The sequence below is a fragment of the Lichenostomus cassidix genome, chromosome 8 (assembly GCF_008360975.1).
Source record: "Lichenostomus cassidix isolate B80296 chromosome 8, HeHo_3.0, whole genome shotgun sequence".
NCBI classification, from domain to species: Eukaryota; Metazoa; Chordata; class Aves; order Passeriformes; family Meliphagidae; genus Lichenostomus; species Lichenostomus cassidix.
This window is the reverse complement of record NC_139489.1, coordinates 20,319,225-20,344,139: the sequence shown is the minus strand read 5'-3', so window position 1 is coordinate 20,344,139 and position 24,915 is coordinate 20,319,225. Positions and strand designations below refer to the sequence as shown.

General features: G+C 41.5%; 1 long non-coding RNA gene across 1 annotated transcript in view; it reads left to right on the top strand.

The window, feature by feature from the left end:
• Positions 1 to 24,915, top strand: part of LOC146434001 (uncharacterized) — a 32,826-nt gene that overhangs the window by 569 nt on the left and 7,342 nt on the right. The window lies entirely within an intron of this gene.

Sequence of the window (24,915 nt, the reverse complement as noted above, 5' to 3'; positions counted from 1 at the left end):
GCTCTGTCTGACCACAATAATTTCTCATGAGAAACTTTCAACAAATAGTTGGATATTTCATTCCATAGTTGCATTAATTCTCTTTAGTCATTCTGTATGTTCATCTCTAATTTCCCAGGGTGCTATAAGAAACAAGTCAAATAGCATCTAAGATCTCCAAAGTTCTGAAGGTTTCCCAGATGTCAGAAGTTGACTTTCAGGTGGTTTACTACTCCATGTTAAGATACAAGGGCTGGAGTTTGCCATGAAAGCTGTGTGGTAAAAAACCAATGCTCAAAGTGTCTATATCCACACAAGTGGTTATTCTGTGGAACTACTTGAAATTTGTAATTACAGCTCTTTATTTAACTTTCAAGTATCTTATTCATGCTTGAAGTATAAACACAGGAGTTACAATGCACCTGTTGCGAATGGTGCATTATAATTCCATAGATATAATTTCATATAATGAATTACTTCAAAAATGACCCTAATTCAACAAAAGCCATTCTGCAGTTCTCTCTAGGAGGTGCTTTGCAGAAGGGGCAAGCTACCTCTCATGTCGTCCCTAAGTACGCTTCAGTTTTGAAGTGACGTGATGGCATTCAAGTGCCTCCTTAGGGAGAGGATGTCATGGAAAGAGCATTGCTCTATGTGCTGAACTCTCCACAGGAGTGCTGTCCCAGAGCCTCAGCAGGACATTGGGGTTGGAATAGGTCTAGAGTATGAGCTGCTTCCTCACAGCACTGTCTTCCAGAGGTTGAAGTTCCAGAACCTTCTTAGAGGCTTCAGTAGCCAGCATGGGAATAGAGGTTATTAACCTGTATTCTTGATGCACTTTGTCCCCCATTGCAGGTTGCTACATTAGGCAGCTGCCTGCTCTCCCACTTTTTTTGAGGCACTTGTGAAGTTGCGTATATGGGATTGAAGTGTTCTGCATGTATTTGGGAACTTACCAGAAGGGATTGGTGCTTAATGTACGTACACAGTGATCAATTCAGTAGAAAATAAGAGAAACAGTTTGTAAGGGGATTTTCTTTTGTCAGTTATAGCTTTAAAGCTGTTTATCTGCCAGAGAGTGTTTTGGAGGTTTTTTCCCTTTTTAGGGAGTCCATATTTTCATGCGTCATCAGATGATTCTAGAATTAAGACGTAAATGTAATTTGGCTTCAAGAGGTTAAATCAGTAATAAATATTTCATTAAGTTGTCTTAAACTGTCAAAGTGAAGAAATACAGAGTCTTCATGATTAAACTCACAGCTCATGTTGTTGAACCTTAGTTTGCAGTTGTATATCAGTAGCTAAATATAAAGTGTGATGTCTTAAAGTCCTATTAGAAAAACTAGGAGCATGCAATGGAGACATAAAGAAGAGATGTAAAAATCTGGGACAATTTGACTAACATCTTATGCTTAATTCCTGTTTGGTTCTATAGGAAATCTCCTTTAAAAAATGCTCATTTTAAGAGACAGAAAGTTAACATCTGCCAGCAGATATCAAAGCTGAAAGGATGAAGCAGCCTTTCTCTTGTATCTGTGTACATACAGACATTTCAATGTTTTTATTTAAACTGCTTATCTCCTGATAATTTCTCACAGCTTATTTCCAAAGAACATGTCAGATGTTTTCCCTTTCTAGTGAAACAGGCAATTTTTATTCTCCTTTTTTAAAAACTTACTAGGGATCTTGGGAAAAGATGTTAAGCACTAAAGCAGAACATGTTCAGCAGCTGGTTTGTCCTTCAGTAGGCACTGCCTCATGAATCAATGTAACCACAGCCAACTAAAACGCCTTTTCCCTCGTGCCTGCAGTGTGCTCCCTCTGGGGGCAAGTCCAAGGGCTGAAAAGTCCTTTCTTTACAGACTGGCTCTAGTCAGATTGAATCACTTGGGAGGAGTCTGGATGGCGTCTGCATGCAGATTGTTTTCGTGTATGAAAAATGCATGAATATTCCCCCAGGTGTTAATTAATGCAATCCTTAGTTATTGAGAACTTCAAGCAAAAAAATCAGAGTGTTCTCAGACTGTATTCAGTGTAGGCTTACAGAAAATGTAAGCCTTACACCTAATTATTCGGACACACTCCTTAGGAATGTCTGGCCCACAAACTTCTCCTTCCTTGCTATATTCCTGTGACTACACTATATCTTTAATACAATAAAAGGGGTAATGTTTTGTTTTCTGTTTTCCTTAGCTGGTTGTAAAGTAGGAGAATTTATTGTCCATATTTATTCACAATAATTGAGTTTGTGGTTTTGAATTTTTTGGGTTTTATTAGCTGTAGTGGGGTGTAAAGAGGAGGAGCTTGAAAAACCCCCTTTTGATGACACTTTAAATACTGTATTTGGTAGTTAATTTAATCAGTAAATATTTCTTGGGAAGTTTTACAAATGATAAAAATAGCTGGACAAATGATAGAACCAGTTAGAAGTGTTTCCCTTAGGAAACATTAGGACAGTACTAATGAGCCTACAGTTTGGGTGGGATAAAGACATATGCAGCAGCTTTGTATGCTCATGCTCTATGTGGTATATGTGATCCTCTGGAATGAGGATCTGAGAAAAACAAGTGTCATTGACAAGGAATTTAATGTATGTGGAGGAAAAAGATTAATTGCTACTGGTTCTGATTTTCAACTTGACCTCCACAAAAGGAAGGTCTCTGTAACATCTCAGACTGTGTCATGAAAACAGCTCTATTCCTTCATTAGTCACAGTAGCTCATACTGCTGCATTGAAATAGTTTCTGAAAGCTAAGTTTCTCCTGTAGTCTTTATGTTGGCTCTTGGAGCTTTTGGGAGCTCAGACAATGAAAATTAACAGCTTGATCCCATTAACAGCTTCCATAATTTTTTTTCTGCACAGAGCTAGCTCTATTGACATAGATGCTACAGGAAGATTAACAAGTGGGTTCTGAAAAAACCTGTTTTCACTGGAGGGAGTGACTAGCTTGAAAGCAGTGCTGTTAGTAACAGTTTGGGTGAGACAGAACTTCATTTTTACATAGTGCATATTTTCAGTCAAACAACAGGAGAGTTCAACTTGCATTTCCTATAGTAGTATGAAAGGAAAATACAAAACTGTGTGCACACTGTCTGTTGCTTAGGAAATACTAACCAACAAAACAGTGTTGTAACTGTGTTACAATTTCAGAGAGGCAGACCTGATACCTTTTTCATAGTTGGAGATGTACCCTAATTGCATCAATATTTAGTGATGGCAGTGTGGAGCACAAAAACTATTATCCTCCTCCTGCACACCCAGCACATTCACTGCACATGGCATTTCCAGATAATTCTGTGCACAGTGACCTTGCAGGAGCTAAACTTCTTCATGGTGAACATGAACATCTCCGTGAACAAAACCAGAATTACTATTTCTGCAACAGATCAGGAATCATTTTGATATGAAGTTGTGAATAATGCAAAGCAGCAGAATGTTTTAGATGGCAATTTCACTTTTTTTCTATCTGAGAAATTAAAATGTGAAAAGATACCTGTAATCTACTGCTCAATAACTTAATTTAAAATGAACTATTTTTGAAACTGGGTGGCAAGTCATAGATAATGATGATCGATACAGTACTTTTGATGAAAAAAAATCCCTGGGATGACATCACTTCTTGCATTGTTATAGCAGCCCTTAAGCTAGGCAGCCCCAGAGCTGAAGAGAAAAAGTATGCTGTAAGGAAATGAAATTATATATTTCTTTTTTTGTTTTTAACCTCTCTTTCAGACTGAGTTTATTTCTGTCTCTGTGTTCAGATGAGCCACGTGAAATTTGTTCTGTTGAGTCAGAATGAGAGCATGTGTTCTGAAATCAATTACAAGTTACAATTCAAGGTTGCCTGGTCCTTTACATTAGGTAACATTTTTTTCCTTAATGTCAAGATTGAAGAAATTGGTTTATTCCTGGTTCACATAGCAGGTGCCTTCAGCTTTATATCAAATATATAGTGTTTAAAATCCATCAGTAGAAGCCTCCCTGCTACCTCTATTTGTGGAATTCAAACTTTTTTGAAAACAATTGTTTCTAACCTGCAGAAAATATTTTAAAATGTGGCCAGTGTGCCACCTCCTTGTGTGTCATCTGTCCAGCCAGCTTTCCAGGAGAGAAGCATCACAGAGGTCCCTCACATTGGTTGGTTTTCTGTGAAAGTCCATGTTATCACTGGGAATTCAGAGTAAAGGGTTTTGTACCAATATAGCTGCTCCTTCGTTTGAGCCGTGTGAGTTGGGTCACTCAGATGGACACCTATTACACTGCACTGTGCTGGTGGGGTCTGGAAATACATCTAATTACAATTAAATGAGGCAGAGATGGAAAACTTTCAGTAATTGTTTGATGTGGAATATTGATCTGATAGCAGTTGCTTGGAGAGGGATTTCCAAGAAACACATATAAAAAGCATTGCTGTCTTTATTCTTGAAAATTACTGTAACTATGAAGGTGAAGTGGGAGTGAGTTCAAGATGTGCTTTCTTTAGTTGTATTTCCCTCCCTCAGGTGAAGAAAAATAGGTATATTTAAATAGTTACCTCTCTGTGTCTTGACACTGTAGACAATATTTGGAGACAGACACTATACATCTGATGAAAATTCTGCTCAGTGAGAACTGAAATGCCACTAAAATAATAGCACCATGAAAGTAACAATATTTGTAACTCTTACACTGCTTCCTGTCTATGCCAAGCCATTAAGTTTTCCAAAGGTATTTCTATTAAAGGGCAAAATTGAATTATGTTGTTATGTTGTATAGCAGACAGACATTTTGGTGAGTGGAGAAGTATGATGACTCTCCCAAAGTCACAAGAGAAGTTGGTGACCACCAGGAATAGAAGGCACACATGCTGACAGCCAAGTCTCTGTGAGCCACAAGACCATCCTTCCTCCTGCACACAGAGAAGCACTGGCATGAAAGGGAAGTAATTTCTGTGGTTATGGAGAGGTCTTTCCGGTGATTTTGACAGTATCAGCAGGACACACAGTTTTGACATGAAGGGCTGGCTGTATGGCTCAGAGTATTTTGTAATGTTGGCTGCTTTTCAGCTGCACTCATTTTATAAGGGTTGGCTAAATATTCCCCATGCAGGGAGAATGCCAAAGATGAATCTACCATTTTTGGAGGGAGTGTAGTTGTTGAAGGAATTAGTGGTGGTGGGAGAGGGGCATGGAAAGCTCAGAATGCCTGTTTGTCCTGAGGTGTGAAGCCCTTTGGTCTGTCCTGTAGCTGGCACACGTGCAAAGGAAGACCTTGTAAAACCGGTAAGAAGAATTGTTCTTTAGGGCCAGCTTTTAAATCTAGCTCTGGCATAAGTAATGGAAAATATGTGTAAATTATATTCCTGTTTTGTTAGCAGTTACATTATACCTGTTTTATTAGCAGGTCTCACATACTCTCATGTTTTCAATGATTAACACCACTCCCCAGTTTTCAGTAGTCAGTTGTCAAGCCGTTTTGTCTCTTTCCACTCTCTTTTCAGGCTGCACTGACTGTAATCCCAGGAGGAACCAACAGTGTGAGTACTAGCACTGTGTAAGCAAGACCTGAGAAATAGCAGTTAACACTCAAGAGCTGTAGTGAGAGAGTCAGCTGCTCACTAGCCTGGGTCATACTGTGTGGATGCAGCTGAACTGTTTGTGATGGGGAGGGAGAAGGCAGGGAACACAGCCCTTCCTGCCCCATGCCATGGTATGAGTTCTGGCTTGGGTGGTGGTGATTGTGGAGAAATGCCTTTTCCTTCCTCTGACAGTTTCCCCAGAAGAGTGGGTTAGAGTGTAGAAGCATCAGGATGGCTTTCACAGAGCCTGGCCCTGCCCATATGCTTTTCAGTATTAAAAATTGCCTAGTCCATATTTCTGTAATTACTGGAAAGGCAACAGTAAAATAGTTATCCCCAGAAGCCTTTGTTTAACCACGTAAATGTTTTGGGAGATGAAGGAGGTTATTTGCCATCTCGTAGTGTATTAAATAAATGGTGTGATTCTGCAGTTACTCTATAGTGTCATCTTGGAATAGGGTGGGGATGATAAAAAGAAGTGGTGTTTAGTCATCTGGCATATGCAACAGAAAGCAAAAAGATTATAAATTTAAAGTCATTATGTAGTGTTGATGTTGCAGTAGTGGCCAAAGACCTTGCATAGATTGGAGGTCCCATAGCTTTAGGTGTTGTGCAAACAGTAAGTAAATATTTCTGCTTTAAAAATCTTACAAATGCTGACAGCCTTTTTTAGACATGACTTTCTGTGAGTGCAGAGGGGATTCTTGCTCAGCCATGACTTAGACCAGTCATCTTGAAATTGTGAAGGAAGCACAAGGTAGAGTAAGTGCAAATGAAAATGAAAGCTGTAGAAATTGAAAGAAAATGCATTTGTGGAATAAGAAGCTGTTAAGCATGAAAAAGTGCTGAGCACAACTTGTTTCAGTGGAAATTTATCTTATGTAGCAGATCCAGAGACATTTGGGTTCCCAAATATACATCATGCTCTGGTTGGCACTGCAGCTTCAGATGTGGGGGTCCACCAAGTTTTCCTTGAAATAGGCTGAACACTAAGGTACGATATTCCCCCCTGAGCTCCACTGTGGCTTTATTGCAATGAGAGAAAAGAGACTTTCCTAAGTACTTAGGCCCAGATTTTTTGCATGTTAGATCCCTGAGTCTTAATTCTGCAGTCCTTTAATAGCAAGTTTTCAATATCGTACTACATTTAAAGAAAAAAAGTACTCACTGCCTTACTGCATCCAATTGGATTTATATTTACATACGTTCCCGTCTGGCAGCTTTCCTTCTGTTAATGTCGCTCTGATTAGCTGTAAAAGATTGAGGAGATATTCTTGAAATAGGTTGTTCCTAAGGGCCACTGATGTTTATCCTCTTATAGCTGGGAATGGCACAGCTGGGAATGGCAATTTGCTCTTGTAACAGGTTGACCAAGGATCAGCTGCAGTATTAAAAGATTAGTACCCAATAATTTCCAGTGAGCTGTTCTGTAATAAACTCAGCATGTTGATGTGGATTTTCAGCATTTGAATGTCTTTCTTCTTTACGTAACATTTTATTTCAAGTCTAGCAAAAAACCAACACCCCAACACCCCCCCCATATTCTATGAATTTACACTCTGATATTAAGAAACACTTTGATTTGAAACTTGTAGTTTATGTAATGATATATATGTTTGGACATTGTGACAACAGATCTGACAAAGCAAACAAACCACTCTTAACTAATAGGTTGCTATGCTGCCAGCCTGAACAAATGAGAAATATAGGGACTCAGTAAGAAGAAAATCAACCAGTTAATTTGTTTTCAAGGATTATTATCATTGTTTATGGATTTAAGGATTATTATCAATTCAAGGATTATTAATGACCTCTGTACATAGAAAAATTGAATATGGCTGTTATAACAGTGTTTGTATTTATCTAGTCACCCGGCTGTAAGCAGCTATCATTGTAGCATTATAGATTCACTTATATCTCATTTTCCAAAGTACTTAGCTGCTACATGATGAAACAACAAAAACAGTATTACAATTATTAGCATTTAGTTAATTAGGTGTAGCAGCACTCTCATTCCTTGCTGCCCCAGTTAGACTTGAGGACTTCTGTGGGTCTTATGTACCATACAACAAACTTTTTGTATGGGAATTGGTAGGCAGGAGCTTTGGCAGTCCACAGTCTTGAATGCTGATGGATCTTTTTCCACTGCCCTGGATACAAAAGCAGTTTGATGTTACTTTGGATTTTAGCCATGGTAGATGCTACAGCTCTCTCTTTGTCCAGCGAAAATATGGTGTTCTTGCACTAGTTTTAGTCAGATGTTTAATGTTAACTTTTATATGCAAAATCAGCTATGCAAGAAAATGGAAAAATGCCTTTGCCTTCAGAGTGACACTGTGTTTCTTTAGCCTGTGAGCAACACAAGTAAGAATTACAATGTTTGGCTCTTGGCCTTGTCAGCTGTCATAATGTCAACAAGAGTTATGAGATGCTTGTGCTGACTTTGTGCTATGCTCGCAGCATCTCTGTGCCCAGGACACTGGAGGGAGCAATTGCAGATCTTCTATGGATGCTGTGGCAGCTTCTTTTGAACTGCAAAAAAGTTGTGCCAGATCTGCTCAAAATAATTTAAAGCATGCTGGATCTGCTCACTTGAGCTGTGTGTGATGAAGCTGAGTGCACGCCTTTGTTGCAAAATGTAGAAGATGTGTTAGTAATTTAGCAAGTTTTGAAGCACTGGATGCTGTTCTCATAAGAGCCAATTTTTTTTCATCCTTTAAACAGCAGCATCTCTGGTTTGCGTATGATAAGAAGCGATGCTATTTGTAACAATGTACATTTGCTTGTTTTCCTATGGGTTGTTTGAAAAAATCTGTTCCTGAAGGGTTTTTTTCCTTGTTTGCATAGCTGGCTTGTAAGGGGTTTAGTCAGTTGGTTCAGGTTTTCTGCTGCCCCACTTAGCATCTAAAACGTCTTGGCAAGGAGCATGAAGTGTTTTTCCTCTTCTTCCCGGAGGCTCTGCAGAAGCTTCTGCACTGGCTGAGCCTGCCCCTTCACTGTATGTTTCAAAAAGAAAAAGCAATTTCCCCTGTTGTCAGGCAGCCGGCGAGTAATGTGCCTCCTTGCCTCGAGAAGGTTCCCTGCCCCTCTGATGCTCCTAATACTGCAAAATAAAATCCAGGATGGTGTCGTCAGCCTGTGATTGTTTTGGTGGTAGAAAAGGCAGGGAATTTAACAGAAGAAGCTCTGAAGTCAATAAAAGACTGTGTTTGCCCTTGCCAGTCTTGGCTTGAGATAAAAGTACTGGATGATGTGTTTGATTGGTAGGAATCACATGCAGTGGAAAACACATTAACATTTCAGATTTATAGTATTTTGAGTCCAACACTGTGTGTCAAACACTAGCCAGCAATTTCAGCAGCAAAAGTAAAACCCATGTGAAAATTGATTAAGCAACAATATATCCAGGGGGCAAGATATTTTGAGTAAGTAGTTGGTCTTTGTTCTTGCTTAAATGTTTTTAACCTTTCCAGTGTTATAAGTGGATTGTAGGTATATTCATAATGTGCATTGGTGTTTGCAGTCAAACAGAAATCTTGAGCTAATGTTAGAGCTTAGTAAATAAGATGCAGGAAGAGATATGTTTCAATGGATATATTTTTAACATGCAAAATAGACTTTGTTCATTGTATTTTAGAATGGAAAAGTCCCCACATATTGCTTAGATAAATAGATTAAATTCAGAGTTGAGTTACATAAAACTTAACTTCAAATCAATTCTGTTTAGTCATGTTGTAAATACCTGAAAGCAGAGCTTGATCATCAGAAGACTGCTAAAATGCCAAGCATCCTTGATGGTCACCACTGCTTTGAGCCTTACACTGAAATGTGAAATTCAACTTCTATGTTTCCTGTGTTGAGATGCAGTTATTGAAGATATTTAGTGTATTTAATTTTTACAATAACTTCATGTACCTAATTTGTCACCCTGCTGAACAAGGTCTTGAAACTGAATGTCAGGTTTCAGGAGCTTTCACTTGTCTCAGCAGAAACTCTTCTGCTCTATTTTAGTTGCAGCAGCTGCTTCTCTTCTGGTAAAAGTGTTGTTAAGGGGATGGCTTCACAAAGGCATTTCTCCCACCTTCCTCAGGAGGAGAGTACCTGGGAAACTCTGAGCACAGGATAGGGATCCCCAAAGGACTTAGCACATTGTAATGCAGAAGGAAATGAGACTTCTCATGCTGGTGTCAAACCTGTACCTCTGAGAATCACGCTGTGCCTCTAAGCTTTGTAATCTGGAAGTGAGAGTAGAGGAATTGCCTCCTTCTTCTCAACTGGGTCAAACAAGTGCAGCAGAGCCCGGCTGTGTTGCTTCCTTAATCACCCACCTGCCTGAGAGCTGCTGTCTTCAGTCTAAAGGAGTCTGTGGGGTATCTTAGGTCATCTTTGCCTCACAAATGAGTGTTGTGTCTGCCAACAGACATTCACAGCACCAGGGCTTAAGGTGTTTCTATAACACTCAAAAAAAGTTTTGCAGATTTTTGGAGATAATTGAAATCCTTCTCTCTTCTCAGCTTTCTCAACTTCTGTGTCACTCTGTCTCATAATCTTTCTTTTGCACAAGGATGTTGTGCGATAATAGAAGTTAAAAATTTTGTCCGGGACCAGAATAGTTGTATGAAGACTTACAAAAAAAGACGTCTATGGAGTGTTGTCTTCTTTCCATCCTAAAATCATTGTGTGTTTACCTCCCTCTGCTACCAGTGAAGTAATTAAAAAAATGAAAGAACCAAAATTAAGTTTGCCAGCTCAGGTGAAGAAGTGGAAAAAAGAGAGTTGAGAAATAAATATTGTTATATACATGAATTGTAAATTGTTTGCAAATATCAACAAAATGCTTGATTGTAATTGAAATTGAGGAATTCCTTGTTTTTTCATATAAGCAGCAAGTGATTTAGGTCCACAGGTGGAAGTTACTGATGGCTCTTAGGAGCTGCACCTGGCTTCCTCAGCAGAGCTATGTGGACAGCTGCTCTGAAGAAGCATCTTCTGAAGTTATTTTAGTTGCTGTCTCAACTTTCCAGACTGTCTTTACCATCTTTCTTTGCTAGAATTATACCAGTAGCATAAGGCAGAGGTGCATGCTGTTCCCGCGCAGCCAGCCTTCACAAACTCCAGCCTGTCCCTTCCTTTGGATCAGGAAATCTGTCTGAATGCAAAACCATCCTTCTCACTCAGCTGTACCAGAACTGTCTGGATGTCTTACAGAAGTTTGATAGAAATTAATGCCAAGCAAATTTGTTGTGAAATTTTAGTATATAAGGCCTGCATGTTGCACTTGATTCTTGCCTGCCTTAAGCTGTGTGCTACTGTTTTCACAGGTGCAGAGCAAGATGTAGGAGTGGAAATTGCCATCAACTCAAAACCATAACACTTTGCACATTGGAAATGACTAATCGAGGTGCAAAGCAGCAGCATTCAGAATGTGGTCTTGAGTTATTAATAGAGGCAGGGTTTTGCTAGGTCAGGAATGGCACAGCTGTTTCGTTGGGGGGGTTTTTTGTTTGTTTGGTTGTTTGTTTGGTTGGTTTTTGTTTTCTTTGTTTTTGTTTGTTTGTTGGTTTTGGTTTGTTGGGGATTTGGGGATTTTTTTGTGTGTTCCAGGGGAAATAAATTCACTATGTTTTTTTAAATCTTTCTCATAACCTTGTTAGTTTTTCACTAGCTAACATTCATCTCAGTGCTGAATCTTGGGCTCTGCTTTGATACAGCTAATGAAAAAATTGCCACTCCTGTCTGCATCATTAGCCTAATGTTAGTTAATAATACTTAGTATTTTGCACAGTCACTTGTATCTTCAAAGCACTTAACAGTTATTAACTAATTAATCCTCACAACATGCCCGTGAGTTGGAAGGTAAATAAATATTAACATTCCCCTTTTAGCAAAGGGGTAACCAAATAGGAAGATTAAGTGATTTGCATGGACTTAGTGGCAGAGCTGGCAAGAGAACTCCTGTGCTTTAATGCTTGTGCTTATCCTTCCAGGCACACTGGCCCAGTGTGAATTAAAGCCTTCACCATTATCCTGTGTAGCCTTTCTGAATACTTTAGTACCTTTTTAGATCTAAAGTTTATGTCTCTGGTCATAACTATCATACTTGAAGGATGGCTGCTGCCCAGAGGTGCAGACCATCTCATGTCCCATTACACAAAGTGTGGGCAATATTAGAAGGATGGCTACAAATCCCTTGTGCTTCCCCCAGTGAATCCGTGCCAGGCCTGTATTTACAATGGGACTGTTCAGAAGAAAAATACTGAGCCATCTCACCAGGCCTGATTAAAATATATGTACTATCTGGCCATTGCTTTTACAGAACAATATTAGTTATTTATACTGCTGTTTCACTCAGTGCTGAATCAAAGCTAGAGCACCTGAAAACGGTGAGTCTTTCTGTGGAGACAGTGTTGTCAATCACAGTCTTCAAGAAGCATTTGTGAAACGATGGGAATTTTGTCTTATATGCTTAAATATAGTGAATATTTTTAAATTATGTAAATTATTTTAAGCAGCATAAATTATTTTTAACCAAGACCCCATGTTTTCCTCAAACCTTCTGTGTTTTGTGAGAAGGTCATATCCTAAGTGACTCCAGAAGGCCCTGGGTAAGTTTTTGCAATTACAAAGCCTACAAACAAAAATGTGGTCTAAATACTAGAAAAATGTTTATGTAAGTGAACATAGAGAATGTCATTTTTAAGAGATATGTAGGTCAAAGCTCAGCTTCCACCTTGTCGGCCTCCTCTGCTGGAAGAATCATTTCCATACTTCTACCAGAAGGGGGTCACAGTAAAGGGAAATGCCTTGATAATAGCTTTGGCAGCAAAGGTAGAGCATGAATTTGTGCCCTGGGATCCACTCTAGCAGCTGCAATGGCCTCACATGGCTCAGTCGTAGCCCTTCCTACCCTGAGACATCCTCCTCTGCATTCCCTACACTACAGTTTGGAGGTGGGAAAAGCTCAGCGATGGCAGCTCAGCCGTGCAGGGACACCCTGCTGGGGCAAAGCTGGGGATGGATACCCTTTGCTGGCAGTCAGCTAACATGGCTACAGCGAATGAGGAGATGTGGCCCTGCCAACTCCCATGCCTTTCACTGTGACAGCATTTGAGCTTTTCTGTCTACTTTTAGACACATCTTGGAGGCTCTTTCACAGCTGAGAGAATTAATATCTTAATGCTACTGATCTTCTAAAGCTGAAGGCTGAGATATTTGTGTCCTCTCTTCCCTGCGGCCTGACTGTTCGTGTTGGTCTGTAGTGTGCATGCTGAAATGTTAATAGTTGCCATGATGTAGGAAGACAGCAAGCTGTGGGACAGGGATGTGCCAGGTAGCAGATTCTTATGTCCTCCTGTGTCAGCTTCTCCTGGTCACCACTGCCTGTCTTTATCCAGATTGTTCCTGCTTGTCATTTTGACATCTGTGGGAGGAATGGGCCAGAACTGAGCCCAATATTTTGTTGAGCTATTATCCCTGTTCCATGTTTGTAAACTGCCTGTTAGACCTGACTGATCTGCCAGAGAACAGGTTACAGAAACTGGAAGCATAAGTAATTTTAACTTGAATTTTGCAAAAGCTTTCAGCCAGGGACACAAGGTGGAATTAGGATACTTGGAAAATGGTTTAATGCTTTCTAAACATTTTCTCCTTGTAGTTGGCACTAGTGAGGCTGCACCTCGAATCCTGTGACCAGTTCTGGGCCCCTCCCTTGAAGAAAGACATTGAGGTGCTGCAGCAAGTCCAGAGAAGGGCAATGAAGCTGGGGAAGGGTCTGGAGCACAAATCTGATGAGGAGCAGCTGAGGGAGCTGAGGGTCTTCAGCTTGGAGAAAAGGAGCTTGGGGTAACCTTATAATTCTCTAGAAGCACCTGGAAGGAGGATGGATTGTGGTGGGGGCTGGCCTCTTCTCCCAAGTATGAGTGACAGAATGAGAGAAAATGGCCTCTATTTGTGTTAGAGGAGGTTTAGTTTGGATATTAGGAAAAATTTCTTTACAGAAAGTACTGCTGGGCATTGGGAACAGGCTGCCCAGGGATATGGTGGATTCACTGCTCCTGGTGGTATTTAAAAGACACGTAGATGTGGCACTTAGGCATGTGGTTTAGTGGTAGTGCTGGGTTTACACTTGGACTCAATGATCTTAGAAGTCTGTTCCAACCTAAAGTGTGCTATGATTCTAAACAGAGCACTGAGTTTCAAAAACGCCTTATACCCCTCAAAACCATTTTGTTTTTGTTTTGAAACTTACTATTTTATTCTAAAATAACAACAGAAAAGCTGGGTTTTATGAAATCCCAAACTTAAAACTTATTGAACAGCATAGCTGCTTTAACATAAAATGACAGCTTGGCTATTTTTTCCTGTTGTTCTGAGAGTAAGAGTACTTGACTTTGAATGAGAATGCTTTGGACCTTTTTTTGATCCCAGGTTTTTTGGTAGTTCAGTCACTAGTCCAAAAACTATGGTTTGTACATGCTAGTGTGAGTTAAGTGCTAGGTTTATTATCATGTGCATCTAGGTGGGATTATTCCTATTTTTTTCTCCCAGTGGTAGCTTTGCTGATGAGTTTCTTTTATTCAGAGCAATTAAATATCTCTTGCCTGTGCCAGCTTTTTTCTATGTGGTGTCTGGCATCTTCCCCTGCTTGTTTGTAGGAGCTTGGAGATATCCACCACAAGCTACCTGAGCAGGAGAAGAGGTATGTGGTTCCTTCCTGCTCTTCATGGAAGGACTGGGATGTGCCTGTAACAGGGTTTACCAGCTGTCTTCTCTATGGGACTTCACGCACACTCAGAGCTGGCTCTAGTACACTACTGCACACAGAACCACTTGGGAAGCTAACAAATCCTAGAAAGGTCACGGGAAAATAGTACCTGTGTTCCTCTGTACAACAGAGAGGCATTTAAGAGAGCATTCACCTCTCACTGTTTAGACCATAGTGTGCATTTTAAAACTGCCCTTCGGTTCCCATGACTCCTGCTGGCATCCTGCTAGCTGGTGAAATGGGCTGTACTGCCAGAGGCAGAAGGACAAGGTGTAGAAAAAACACAACAGCTTTTTATAAAATGCTCTCCTGATTTCCCACCCACTTAACATCAGACAAGGCTTTTCTGATTCAAATTTATGTTTAATATTCTATACTTAAAAATTCTCTCCGGTCTGTTAAGCCAGTGTCAAATCTCAGTAGAGGCAGCTTTGTGCTGCTTTTTAAGAGTCCACAGAGCTGCACTTAAAAATGACCAATTTTTCATGAGAGTAGGGGCTGCCAGCAGGATCCTCTGAAACTGAGGGATGAACAGCTGCTTTATTTTCAACTCTTGTTATAACTAATAAATTGGGTTTTGTGTGTTTTCAGAGGAGCAAAGTGATCCTAGTTATCTTTCTTAGTGAAAAATAAGTCACAACATCTTCCCTTGCCTTAGTGAAGTAGGACAAGTATTTGGCAGGGGCAGTTACAGAGCTGCCAGCAGGCACCAGGTCAGAGCTGGAGCTGTGGACTGTTGCAACATTGCCAGAGGCAAGTTGAAAAATTTGATTAAAACGAGTTTTCAAACACAGGCTTTTGTTCTGCTGATTTCTGGGTATGAGAAGGAGGGTGGGAGGGATGTAAGCCGTCTGGCAGAGAGGATGGCTGTGAGGGTATGGCTGTGGTGTTCAGGTACCCCCTCACTTTCTGGGATAAACATTTGTGTGTTTCTTGTGTTTTTCAATTTCATGTAAAGGTGAAGTCCTCGTTTGGCTGCCTCAGCACCAGTCATGGGTAATACATAATGCTAGCAAATTTAGCAAGTGTGTCATTTGTATTCAGCATTACATAGTGAGTCTTAGCTGTTCACTGTAGGTGTTGCAAAATTGTATTTTAAATGGTAGCTGGAAAAGGCAGTGATTTCCAAATTGTTTTTCACACTTTTTCTGTTTTGATCTCTGGCTACCTCCAGAAGAAGATGCTCTCAACATATTGTGTCTTGGTTTCCCAGGAGTGACACCTGAAAGTGTGAGCACAGCTAATGCTGCCTTACTCTTCCTCGCATGAGTAATGGCTGGGACCATGGTAGTCTTCCTTTCCCTCTGTCCACACCCAACTGTTCTCCTTGGGCAGGCACACACTGCTTGGCAAGTTATCTGCAGCCACTCATCCAGCTTTCCCCAGTTACTGGTATGTTTTGAACAAACACAGATGAGGGGAAGTATGAGACACCATGTTAAACTGCTTCCTGCACAGTCCCCCAAAGAAAGGTCCTTCTACAAATGCTTGACATACAGATCATATTCAACCTTTGATCATCTGTCATTTTATTGTAAGAAAGCATGCCATCATTTGCCACCGTTTAAAATAGACCCAAAGGAAGTCAGGGCTTAATCTTAACCTCAAACACATTGAGCCCTGTATTTCCTATCCAGCTATACACTGTGCTATCTGGTTTCCTACACCTCAGGCCCGCTAAGTTTAGTTCCTCTCAGCCAGCTGCTAAGAAGGAAGGGAAACTGTGTTCACTGTGGATAAAGCATTTGCTGTCCACAGCTCTCCTAGCCTTATGTACTAAGTGGTAGACATACAGTTTTGAGGTTTCTCAGTTTTTTGTAAAATATATTTTGAATTCTTTTCCCTCTTAATTTCTTCTGTGGTTCATACATTGAAATCTTCAATGCCATGCTTTCTTGGGCTTCTCTAGGAAGAACTTGCATGCTTAGGGATAATAATTTAGCATTTATGACTATCATGTGATTAGACGATTGCTAAATTAAACATTGGCGTGTTATGCATTAATTAATATTCTATCAAACCCAGTGCAGTCACTTAGGTCTTTCATCTTAGAAAGCAAATGAATGAGTGGAATATATAATGCACCATACAGAAACTGAGATTTCCTCACTAGAAATCTTTATTTATTATAGACAGTAGCTGCATAAAATAGCTGAGATAAAACTGACCTATTTTCCCTCTATATCAGTATCATTCCTTGTCCATTTGCTTCAGGCAAGCAGATTGGAGGAACTGACTGATTTCTTTCTTGGGGGTATTCTCAGGCTATGCTATGCAAGCCACAGACCTGTTTCAGTAGCGTGTCTTCTGAGAACCTTAACTATTTATTAAATTTATTGCTTTTCCCCCCTAATGTTTAGTAGAATTATGATAATTTCGATGTAACTGTACCCGCTGGGTTATTGGGCCACATCTGTCAGCCACATGCCACAATGCACAGGTGGTTCAGCATCCACGAGCTGGAGCTGGCTTTTGGTGGAGGATTTGGCAAGCCTGTAACCCTGCTGCACCATGATGTATTTTTCCAGTGATAGCAGACACTTCCTGGCAGAATTTTGGTTTTGGGTTAGTTCCAAAGCAAAACTCTTAGCTACGTTGGTATCTCTGTAAAATGTACAGGATTGGGAAAACTCAGTCTTTGTGCCACATGACTCTGCTAAACCTTGTTTAAATTCCTCCCTCCTGTTGTGTCACACATCTCCAGCATTTCAAATCGTGGAAGGGGAAAATACTCCTGATGGAAAGGATTTGTAACACCGTTACAAGAGACAGACAGGGCTGAGGGACTTCTTTCAGTGTTTGTATAAAGCAGCAGTTCTGCTTTCTTACAGTTGCGCGCAGTTTTATCTCAGTTCTTTTGATGTTTCTGTGGTATTATATCCTTCTACCCCTGCTTGGTCCTTTATTTTGAATGGCAGCACTCATAAATTCAGTTTTGAATTTGATATCAGGATACACTTCTCTTAATGGCAGAGGGAATATAAACATCCAGTTGGACCTCAAATACAGTACACTTAGGTAGAATATTGATGTATGACAAAAAAAAAAGAAAGGTTAACCTCATCAAATGTAAAAGAGAGTAGGAAATGCTACCCTGCATTTGTATTTTAATATATGGATGTATCTTATTTCTCCCCACCACCCATTACATAATTACATAGTTTTAAAATGGCATAATTTGTGAACTGCCACATTGTCATTTTCAATTAGAGGCAGATTGATCCTGATGTCTGCATACATTTTTAAAATTAATTATTTAAATGTGTGAAGGAAAAACCAAAACACGAAGTTAGTACAGAGCATTGTCCTACAGGTAAGGACATAAAATGCACAGAATGGGGATGTAAAGCAAATGCTTAAGAAAAAATTCTCTGGACTGTGTAATTGAATTTATGTAATCCAGTCACCAAGACAGAAGAACCTGTTGATACTGCTCTATTAGTCTGCTCACAGATGGCTGAAAATATAAAGTGAAAATACTTAGATACTAATGGCACCAGAAAATTCCTATAACACATCTTGGGCCAGTGAGGACTGTTTAATACAAAATTCAAAGCTGAAGGCCAAAGGAGACTTTCGTGATGAGGAAGCTCATAAGACACTGAATACCCATGGCAATTAGTTGCCAAACTTACTGTGATACCAAATGAGAGTGGAGACATATTTGTCTGATTATTATTGCAAGGGTGGGAATTCATAATCTTCCATCTCTCCTTCAGCTGGTGTGTATAGCTCATCTCACTGGCTTTAACAAAGTGCAGGAACACTCAGCCTCAGTAAGGATGGCTAAGTAGCCCAAATTAAGGAGCTTTAATAAATGTTTGCTCCAGGCCCAGCTGTGTTGGTAGAAGCATCTCAGCGATGCTTGCCAATTACAGATGACTCAGAGAACCATTTATTATACTCGTGTAATTATGAAGGTATCATTCTTTAGATTTGCAGTAACAACTTTGGTTTACATCAGTAATCTTAACATTTCACCTGCACTTCACTTAATAGGTTCAGGAACAGACACCTCCATTCTCTGGGAAAAAAAGATCAGCAGGAAAGCCTAAACCCATCCTTTTGTTTGTCATGTGTTGAGCAAATGGTGCTGACACCAGGAAATGTGCAGCACTTGACACGTGCATTCTGTAAGTGCTTGGATGCAGCTCGCAGGCATTGCGTGCCGTCAGCTCTTTGCGGTGCTGACAGCACCCTGGCAGCTCATCATGGTGGACTAAAAAGAGGATAAATGACTATATAAAGCATATAATTACATTTTTATGTGCATAAATATGTACATTAGCGAAGACTTCAAAAAATTAGTAGCTATCACAGACTAATGTATTATTTAAGTGTCATTTTGAGGTGTAAATACATTTTAAACTATTTTAAGAATACAGTATTTTTTTAGGATGATAGTTCAGACTTTGAAGGTCGCTGTGGTGGGTCAGAGGAGCTGTGCAGGTTGACTAGAAAGTTGATTGCTCTTGCAACTGCTACTCCCTTTGTGACAGGAGATGAGCACGGTGTGTCCTGCCTACAAACATACGGGCAGTTTGGCAAACTGGAGCAAGAGCAAGGAGTTATGTGATTGCCTGGAGAGGTGGAGTGAGGTGAGAGAGTAAAGGAGGGAAGAGGCTGGTGATTCACAGCCCTGTAAGGAGACATTGATGTCAGATCAAGTCATGGAGGGAAATGCTTGGAATAGTCATATAACATGGTAAACTTAGCCTTATCCTGTTCAAGTGTGGATGCACAGATAGGCTGCGCAGACCCTTGGCTGTCAGAACCAGGCTGCATTTGTACAAATGCTGTGCTGCTTGGGTTCTCCTGTAGTGAAAATACAGGTGGAGCCTGTAGATCCCCAGCAGAGTGTCCTACAGACACCTGTGAGGCAGAGCAGCCTGACCAGCTGGTGACCCCATGCTGGCAAAGCACCGGTCTCAGTCTGAGGGAAGTTGAGCATGCAGCAAGCTGATATAACTACAGCCCTGGCTGGCAGGCTCTGGCTGAGAGGACACATTTCCTAAACAGGGTTTGAGAAAAATCTCTGTGTATAAATCAGTTCCTTCAGGCACTTTAGGAGAGTGCTGAACATGGGGTTTACAGGAATGTCACCCCTCTTCTGCTCATGGCCCAGTTCTCACTCCTCTACCCAGGTCCTTCAGCTATTGCTTTATGGTGTGAGGAGAAGAAAATGCCATGTCAAGATGCCTTAACCATCGTCCCACTATTTACACCCTCCTTGGAAACTTGCCCTGGTTGTCTAATGCAGCTGCAGGCAGGCCACAGCAAGCCGGGGCCCCTGCCCTGCTAAGCTCTCTTCCAGTTTTACCTCTTCCTGCGACATTTTTGTTTTGGTTTGCATGCACCCTGCCTGCAGGCGGGAGTGAGCCATGGCAGCAGCCAGTTCAGTGTCCTGGATGGTGTGAGGATTCACCTCTGTGACTCTGGCACTCAAGGGGGTCCTCACAGAGATCACAGAGTTACCCTCTGTGAAGAGGGTAAAAGAACTGAAGAGCTGAAAAGAATTTGGTGAAAGGTTTTTGAGACCTCCATAGGTAGTGATGCAGAACATGAATGTGTATATAGCATCTAGCTGTCCATTAGGAGAAAAACATGAATGAACTTGGAAGCAGGGAAATATTCTGACATTACACTGCTGAGTTACTGTGCACATTGCACGACATCTGTGCAGAGCCTTGAGTAACAGATGACTAAGTATCATCTGATTCTCTGTTAATAAAAAGGAGGTGAATATGCATGTTTCGCTGAGGAAGGAAATGATGAAACTGGGGCAAAATACTTGGAAGAAACTCCATTTCAAAACCCCTTTTTCCTTTCCAGGGCAAAGTAGATGCTGCTAGCAACTTCAGGAGGGGTTGGGAAAAGCCAAAATAAGGAAGCAGTCTTTTGCATTTAAGTGTTTTGGAGTTATGATAGTGAGATAGTGATAGAAATTTCACTATGCATGTTTCCAGTGTAAAGCTATGGAGTGGGCAGATTTCCTTCTGCCTTTAATAAGAATTGGGTAATTCACATGCATGCCCAGCTGTGCTCTGAATTTGGAAATCAAGCATTGCTTTCAGCGATGACTTTTTTAAAAATTGATTTTCTTAATATAAATCATCTTCTAAGGTGACCTTGGGTGAAGCAAATCAATACAGGATGGCTGAAAGCAGCACTTGCTCTCAGCAGAAATACTGACACCAGAGTCAGGCAGCCCCAAGGCAGCCTGCCACACCTGAGCCTGGCCTCTGGTCCTGGCCCTGGGGAGCCCCTAGCCCTCTCACATGCAAGAGTAGGTAATCTGGAGGGTGGTTTGAACTCATACAGGTCCCTGGGTTGTAGCAAAGCAGCAGGTTCTCAGGGAGACACTGCAGATCTTCAGCTTATTGGGCTGGTCTGTGAGACAAGGCTCACTGGGATCCTCTGAGCAGGAATAGTGATCTTCAATTAGTCTGTAGCATCCCTGGGATCCAGGGTAATGCAGGCTGAGCAGTCTGGCTGTGGCAATGCAGTGAGCACAATGCACAGTCATCACTCATTAAAGGTTTCTGTTATTTTAAATATATGCAGGGAGAAGTTACTACTTTAATGCTATCACGTACATATATGCAGGCTTATCTTCCTTATGGCTTCAAATATTCCTGTGAAAAGCACAGAAAATAACAGAAATGCAAAAGAACATGAGAAACTCAACAGCCCATGCATCACTGTAGTTTCCATTATTTCCTGGATTTGACTAGCTCAGAAATACTGCAGGAAGTGCTTTTTCTTGTGGTCTTTTTGCTTCCTCTCCCAGAAGAGTGGAAGCATTACACAACAACATGGAAAATGAGAGAGGAATGCACACTGCTGGTAGGTTGGGTCACGGGAGCACTGGATTTCTGCTTTCCGTGGCTGTTCCCATCTCAGCAGTGGAGGGCTGAGAGCTGAGGGCTGGTATGGCAGTGCTCACCAGCTCTGAGCAGCCAGGAATGCCTGGTCCTCTTCAGAGGTTGAGGTGGGGGCAGGCACAGGGCTGCCATGAAGGCACTGGTATCACTTCTCTCTCATCATTACTCAACACGTGCAGAGAAGCTGATCAACTGGAGGTGTTTCTTTGCAGCTTTAGGCCAATTTTTGTTCTCAGTGAATCTGCCTAACACTCACATACAGCTTAATAAACACCCAGGAGGTTCAGCCAGTTCGTTGTGTGTACTTCATGTTTTGACACATTTTGAGATTTCGTTTGGAGATGTGAAATGCCTGTGACCTTCCTCCATCCAGGCTGCACGCTGGCCAATCAGCGTTCACTCTGGTGAGGCAGAGCATATGCATTAAATCCTACATTAAAGCTCTGCTGATAACACTGTGCTTATTAAATAATACAAACATTTTTCCTGTTTGCCAACCAGTGGGGATCCCTAGTACACACTGGGGAAGAATGAACTATAAAAGCCTCTATTCTTTTTTAATTAGGCCGTATCTAATTAAAATTATTGCTTGCCATTACTAGCATTTATAAAGTATTTTCCAACCCAGCATGACTCATGGGGCTATATGGAGACAGATTGCAGTGCAGTCTATTTGGGATGTGTTTGCCTGTGCTGTGCAATCGTCCTTTATCATCACAGGCAGGCAGTGTTTGTTCAAATTATTATTCGGTATGTACTGCCAGCCATCCAGGCCTCCACAGTTCTTTTTATGAATTCACTGATTAGCCTACTTTGAATATGAAACATGGGTTTGAGATCCAGCTTAGGGCTCTGAACAGACAAATCATTTGAAGGAGGACTGTCCCTAGAAGTCGCTGATGGGGAATTTAACAGCTCAAGATGCCAGGCTCATTTGGGAGTCAGCTATTGCAAATGATGTGGAAACACCAGCAGTCTTTCTACTAACCCGTGTGAGAATGGGAACCATCACATGCACTCAGAGAAGCCTGCTTGAGCTTGGCCTATGAGGAGTGACTGTTTTGTAGGGAAGCAAAAACCCTGGCAATGACATGGCATAGGCTGCCATAGGCAACCCCAGTAAATCCAAGGCTAGCTAGCAATATCTGCTAGAGTGGAGCCAGGTGTTCCTCCCAAGAGAGAACAACTGAGAGCCCACCCGGAGAGATGGGAAGAGGCTGTGGCAGGCAGAGGTTTTGCCTACATTTGCCTGAAGAATAAAAATGTGTCTGAAGAGGACATGGGGTGTGGTTGAGCATGGATGGGGGGAAATGGACTGGGAGGGAACTGTGCCCAGAGGGAACTTGGCCAGCTGGTTTGTGCAGGGCAGGAACAGTCTACAGGCAGTGGTGCTGGCTTGGTGGTGAGGGATGAGTGCTCTTGTGGGGCAGGGGAAGTGCAGGGAGCTGCCCATGGAGCTGAGAGTGGCTGCCTCAGGCCAGGCAGTAGTGCTTGGAGAGATTGTGCTGGTTTGACAGGATCTTGGCCGGAAGCATGCAAAGTAATGTGCAGCATGTGGAACCCCCAGATTTATGGGCTGAGAGCTGATTCCCAGGTGTGGAGGAGGACTGAGGGTTTGTAGGCTACAGGGTTTAGAGGAACAGCTCAAAGGGGTCAAACATCCTCTGCTCAGGAGGTGTGTCTGCACTGGCAGGATGCAAAGAGTGGACCAGAGTAACCCCCATAAAAGCCTGTGCTCCTGCATGGAAGCAGGCAGGAAGCAATGCTTCTGCTGGGGGATGTGCAGCGCTGCTCTTCTTTCCTGTCCTCCACAGCCCCTGCTTCATGCCCCCACCCCACACTCCAGCTCCCTCAGGTTGGGTTCGAATGGTGGTGCAGATGTGAGGAGTGAGAAGCGGGGGAGGAGACAGCAGCAGTGTGCTGAGTGAGAGAATGCAATGGCAGTGGCAGCCAGTGATGGAGCAACTGTAAGTAAAAGGCTCAGCTCCACAATCCCAGCATATACAGGTGAGCTGAAGCCATTGTCGTCAGTGCAAGGTTTACAGTCATATTTCAGCTCTGTTTCACTTTCTTTGGTATGTTTTTCTTCCAAGGGTTATTACAGTGTGTGAAACATAGGTGTGATGCTATTACTGTCTTTCCTTTAAGTCAGTTCATCCCAAATAAGACAGGACCAGACATGGAATTAGATTAAAATTAAAATCTTACCATATAGATTTAAGTTTTTAGTATAGGCTTGCCCATCTGAGACTGTACTAGCTTTATTCTGAATGCTGTACCTAATACAAAATAAGATGTAATGCCTGTTCTATGAGCTGATAATCTGAAAGGAAGGAACTTTAAAAAGAAAAGGTAATATTTTTAGCTTTATTTTATAGGTGAGGAACTGAGACACAGAGAATCAAATTACTCCCATGTCATGCAGACTAGGAATTAACATGTGTTTTGAATTTCCAGTTTCATCTTAACCACAAAAACAAATTTTCTCTTTGAGTAGGGATGGTTTGTTCTGTCTGTATTTTAAAACATTTCTTATATGGACTGCTAAAATAATTTAGAGATCTTGCTGTGCTATGGTTGCTCCCTTGGTGCTTGGACAGCTACTTTTATGTCTGCAGCATTTTCTACTCCCACTGTGGATCAAAATATAAATTTTCTTACCTCGTGCAAGACAGTCTTTGCTACAAGTACTTCTTTTCTTCACTGTACCTTCAAGAACAGTTGCGTGCATTATCCAATATGAGCTTTGCACTATTTTGGTGTTAAAACAACACAGTAAAACCTCCTGGTGCTCTTTCCCACAGATAAACAGTGTGGTAGTTAATGAGAATACAGTTATTTGTCAACTGCCACTCAATTGGCTTTTATGGGTCATTCTTTTATTTCTCTTTAATTACATGGTAGAGAAAGAAGAAGCTGAGGTTGTACATGGGCCAGATCTGGTGGTTGCCATCTAACAGGGATGAGCTTTGGATTCATGTTTTCCTGCTGGAGAACATGAAAAGAGTCAGTGAGTTAACACCCAGGTTAGGTCCTGCTGCCATGACTGGCAGATTGGTTTTCACCTCCAAGTTGCTGCTGGAGCTGAGATTTTCTGAGTTGCTGCTGTGCTGAAGCTGCTGCTGAAACATTTGGATTGCCCTGATCATGTTCTGCTGGGAGCCTGATTTGCCTTCAAATTTAGGCCTTGCACCTCGAGAATTGAAGGCAGCATCTGGGGTAGATTTTCTTAGGGGCAGCTGTTTTTACCTGCAGAAGGCACTGGGTTAGACTGCTTGGATCCCAGTGCCCTTCAGCAATTTGTTTCTCATTTCTTAATGCACCAGTATTATTCCAGATGCCTGAACTTCTCACAGGAAAAGCATTGGGGGGAGGAGGACACTAAAATTAAATTAGGGGGATAACAAGTTTATACTTGTTTCTTCTTCTCTTTCCCCTGCATGGCTGGAAGAAGCAGGAAATTGAGGGAAACCAACCTTTACTGGGCTGCAAAGGTCACTCGCCTTTTTACATCTCACAAAACCAAATTCCCTCACACCCCATGCAGCACTTACCCTCCATCGCTTGCCTGTGCCGTGTCTGGGTTTGCTTTCCTTCCTGAGCTGAACATGTTAGTTCAATGAGAGCTTACACACCAAAGCACAGGCAAGAATGGGAAACCTGCCTGTTTGGTTGCATCTGGTTTCACCGGTTTGCAGCCACACTGAAAAGTGTTTTCAGCCTGAAACAG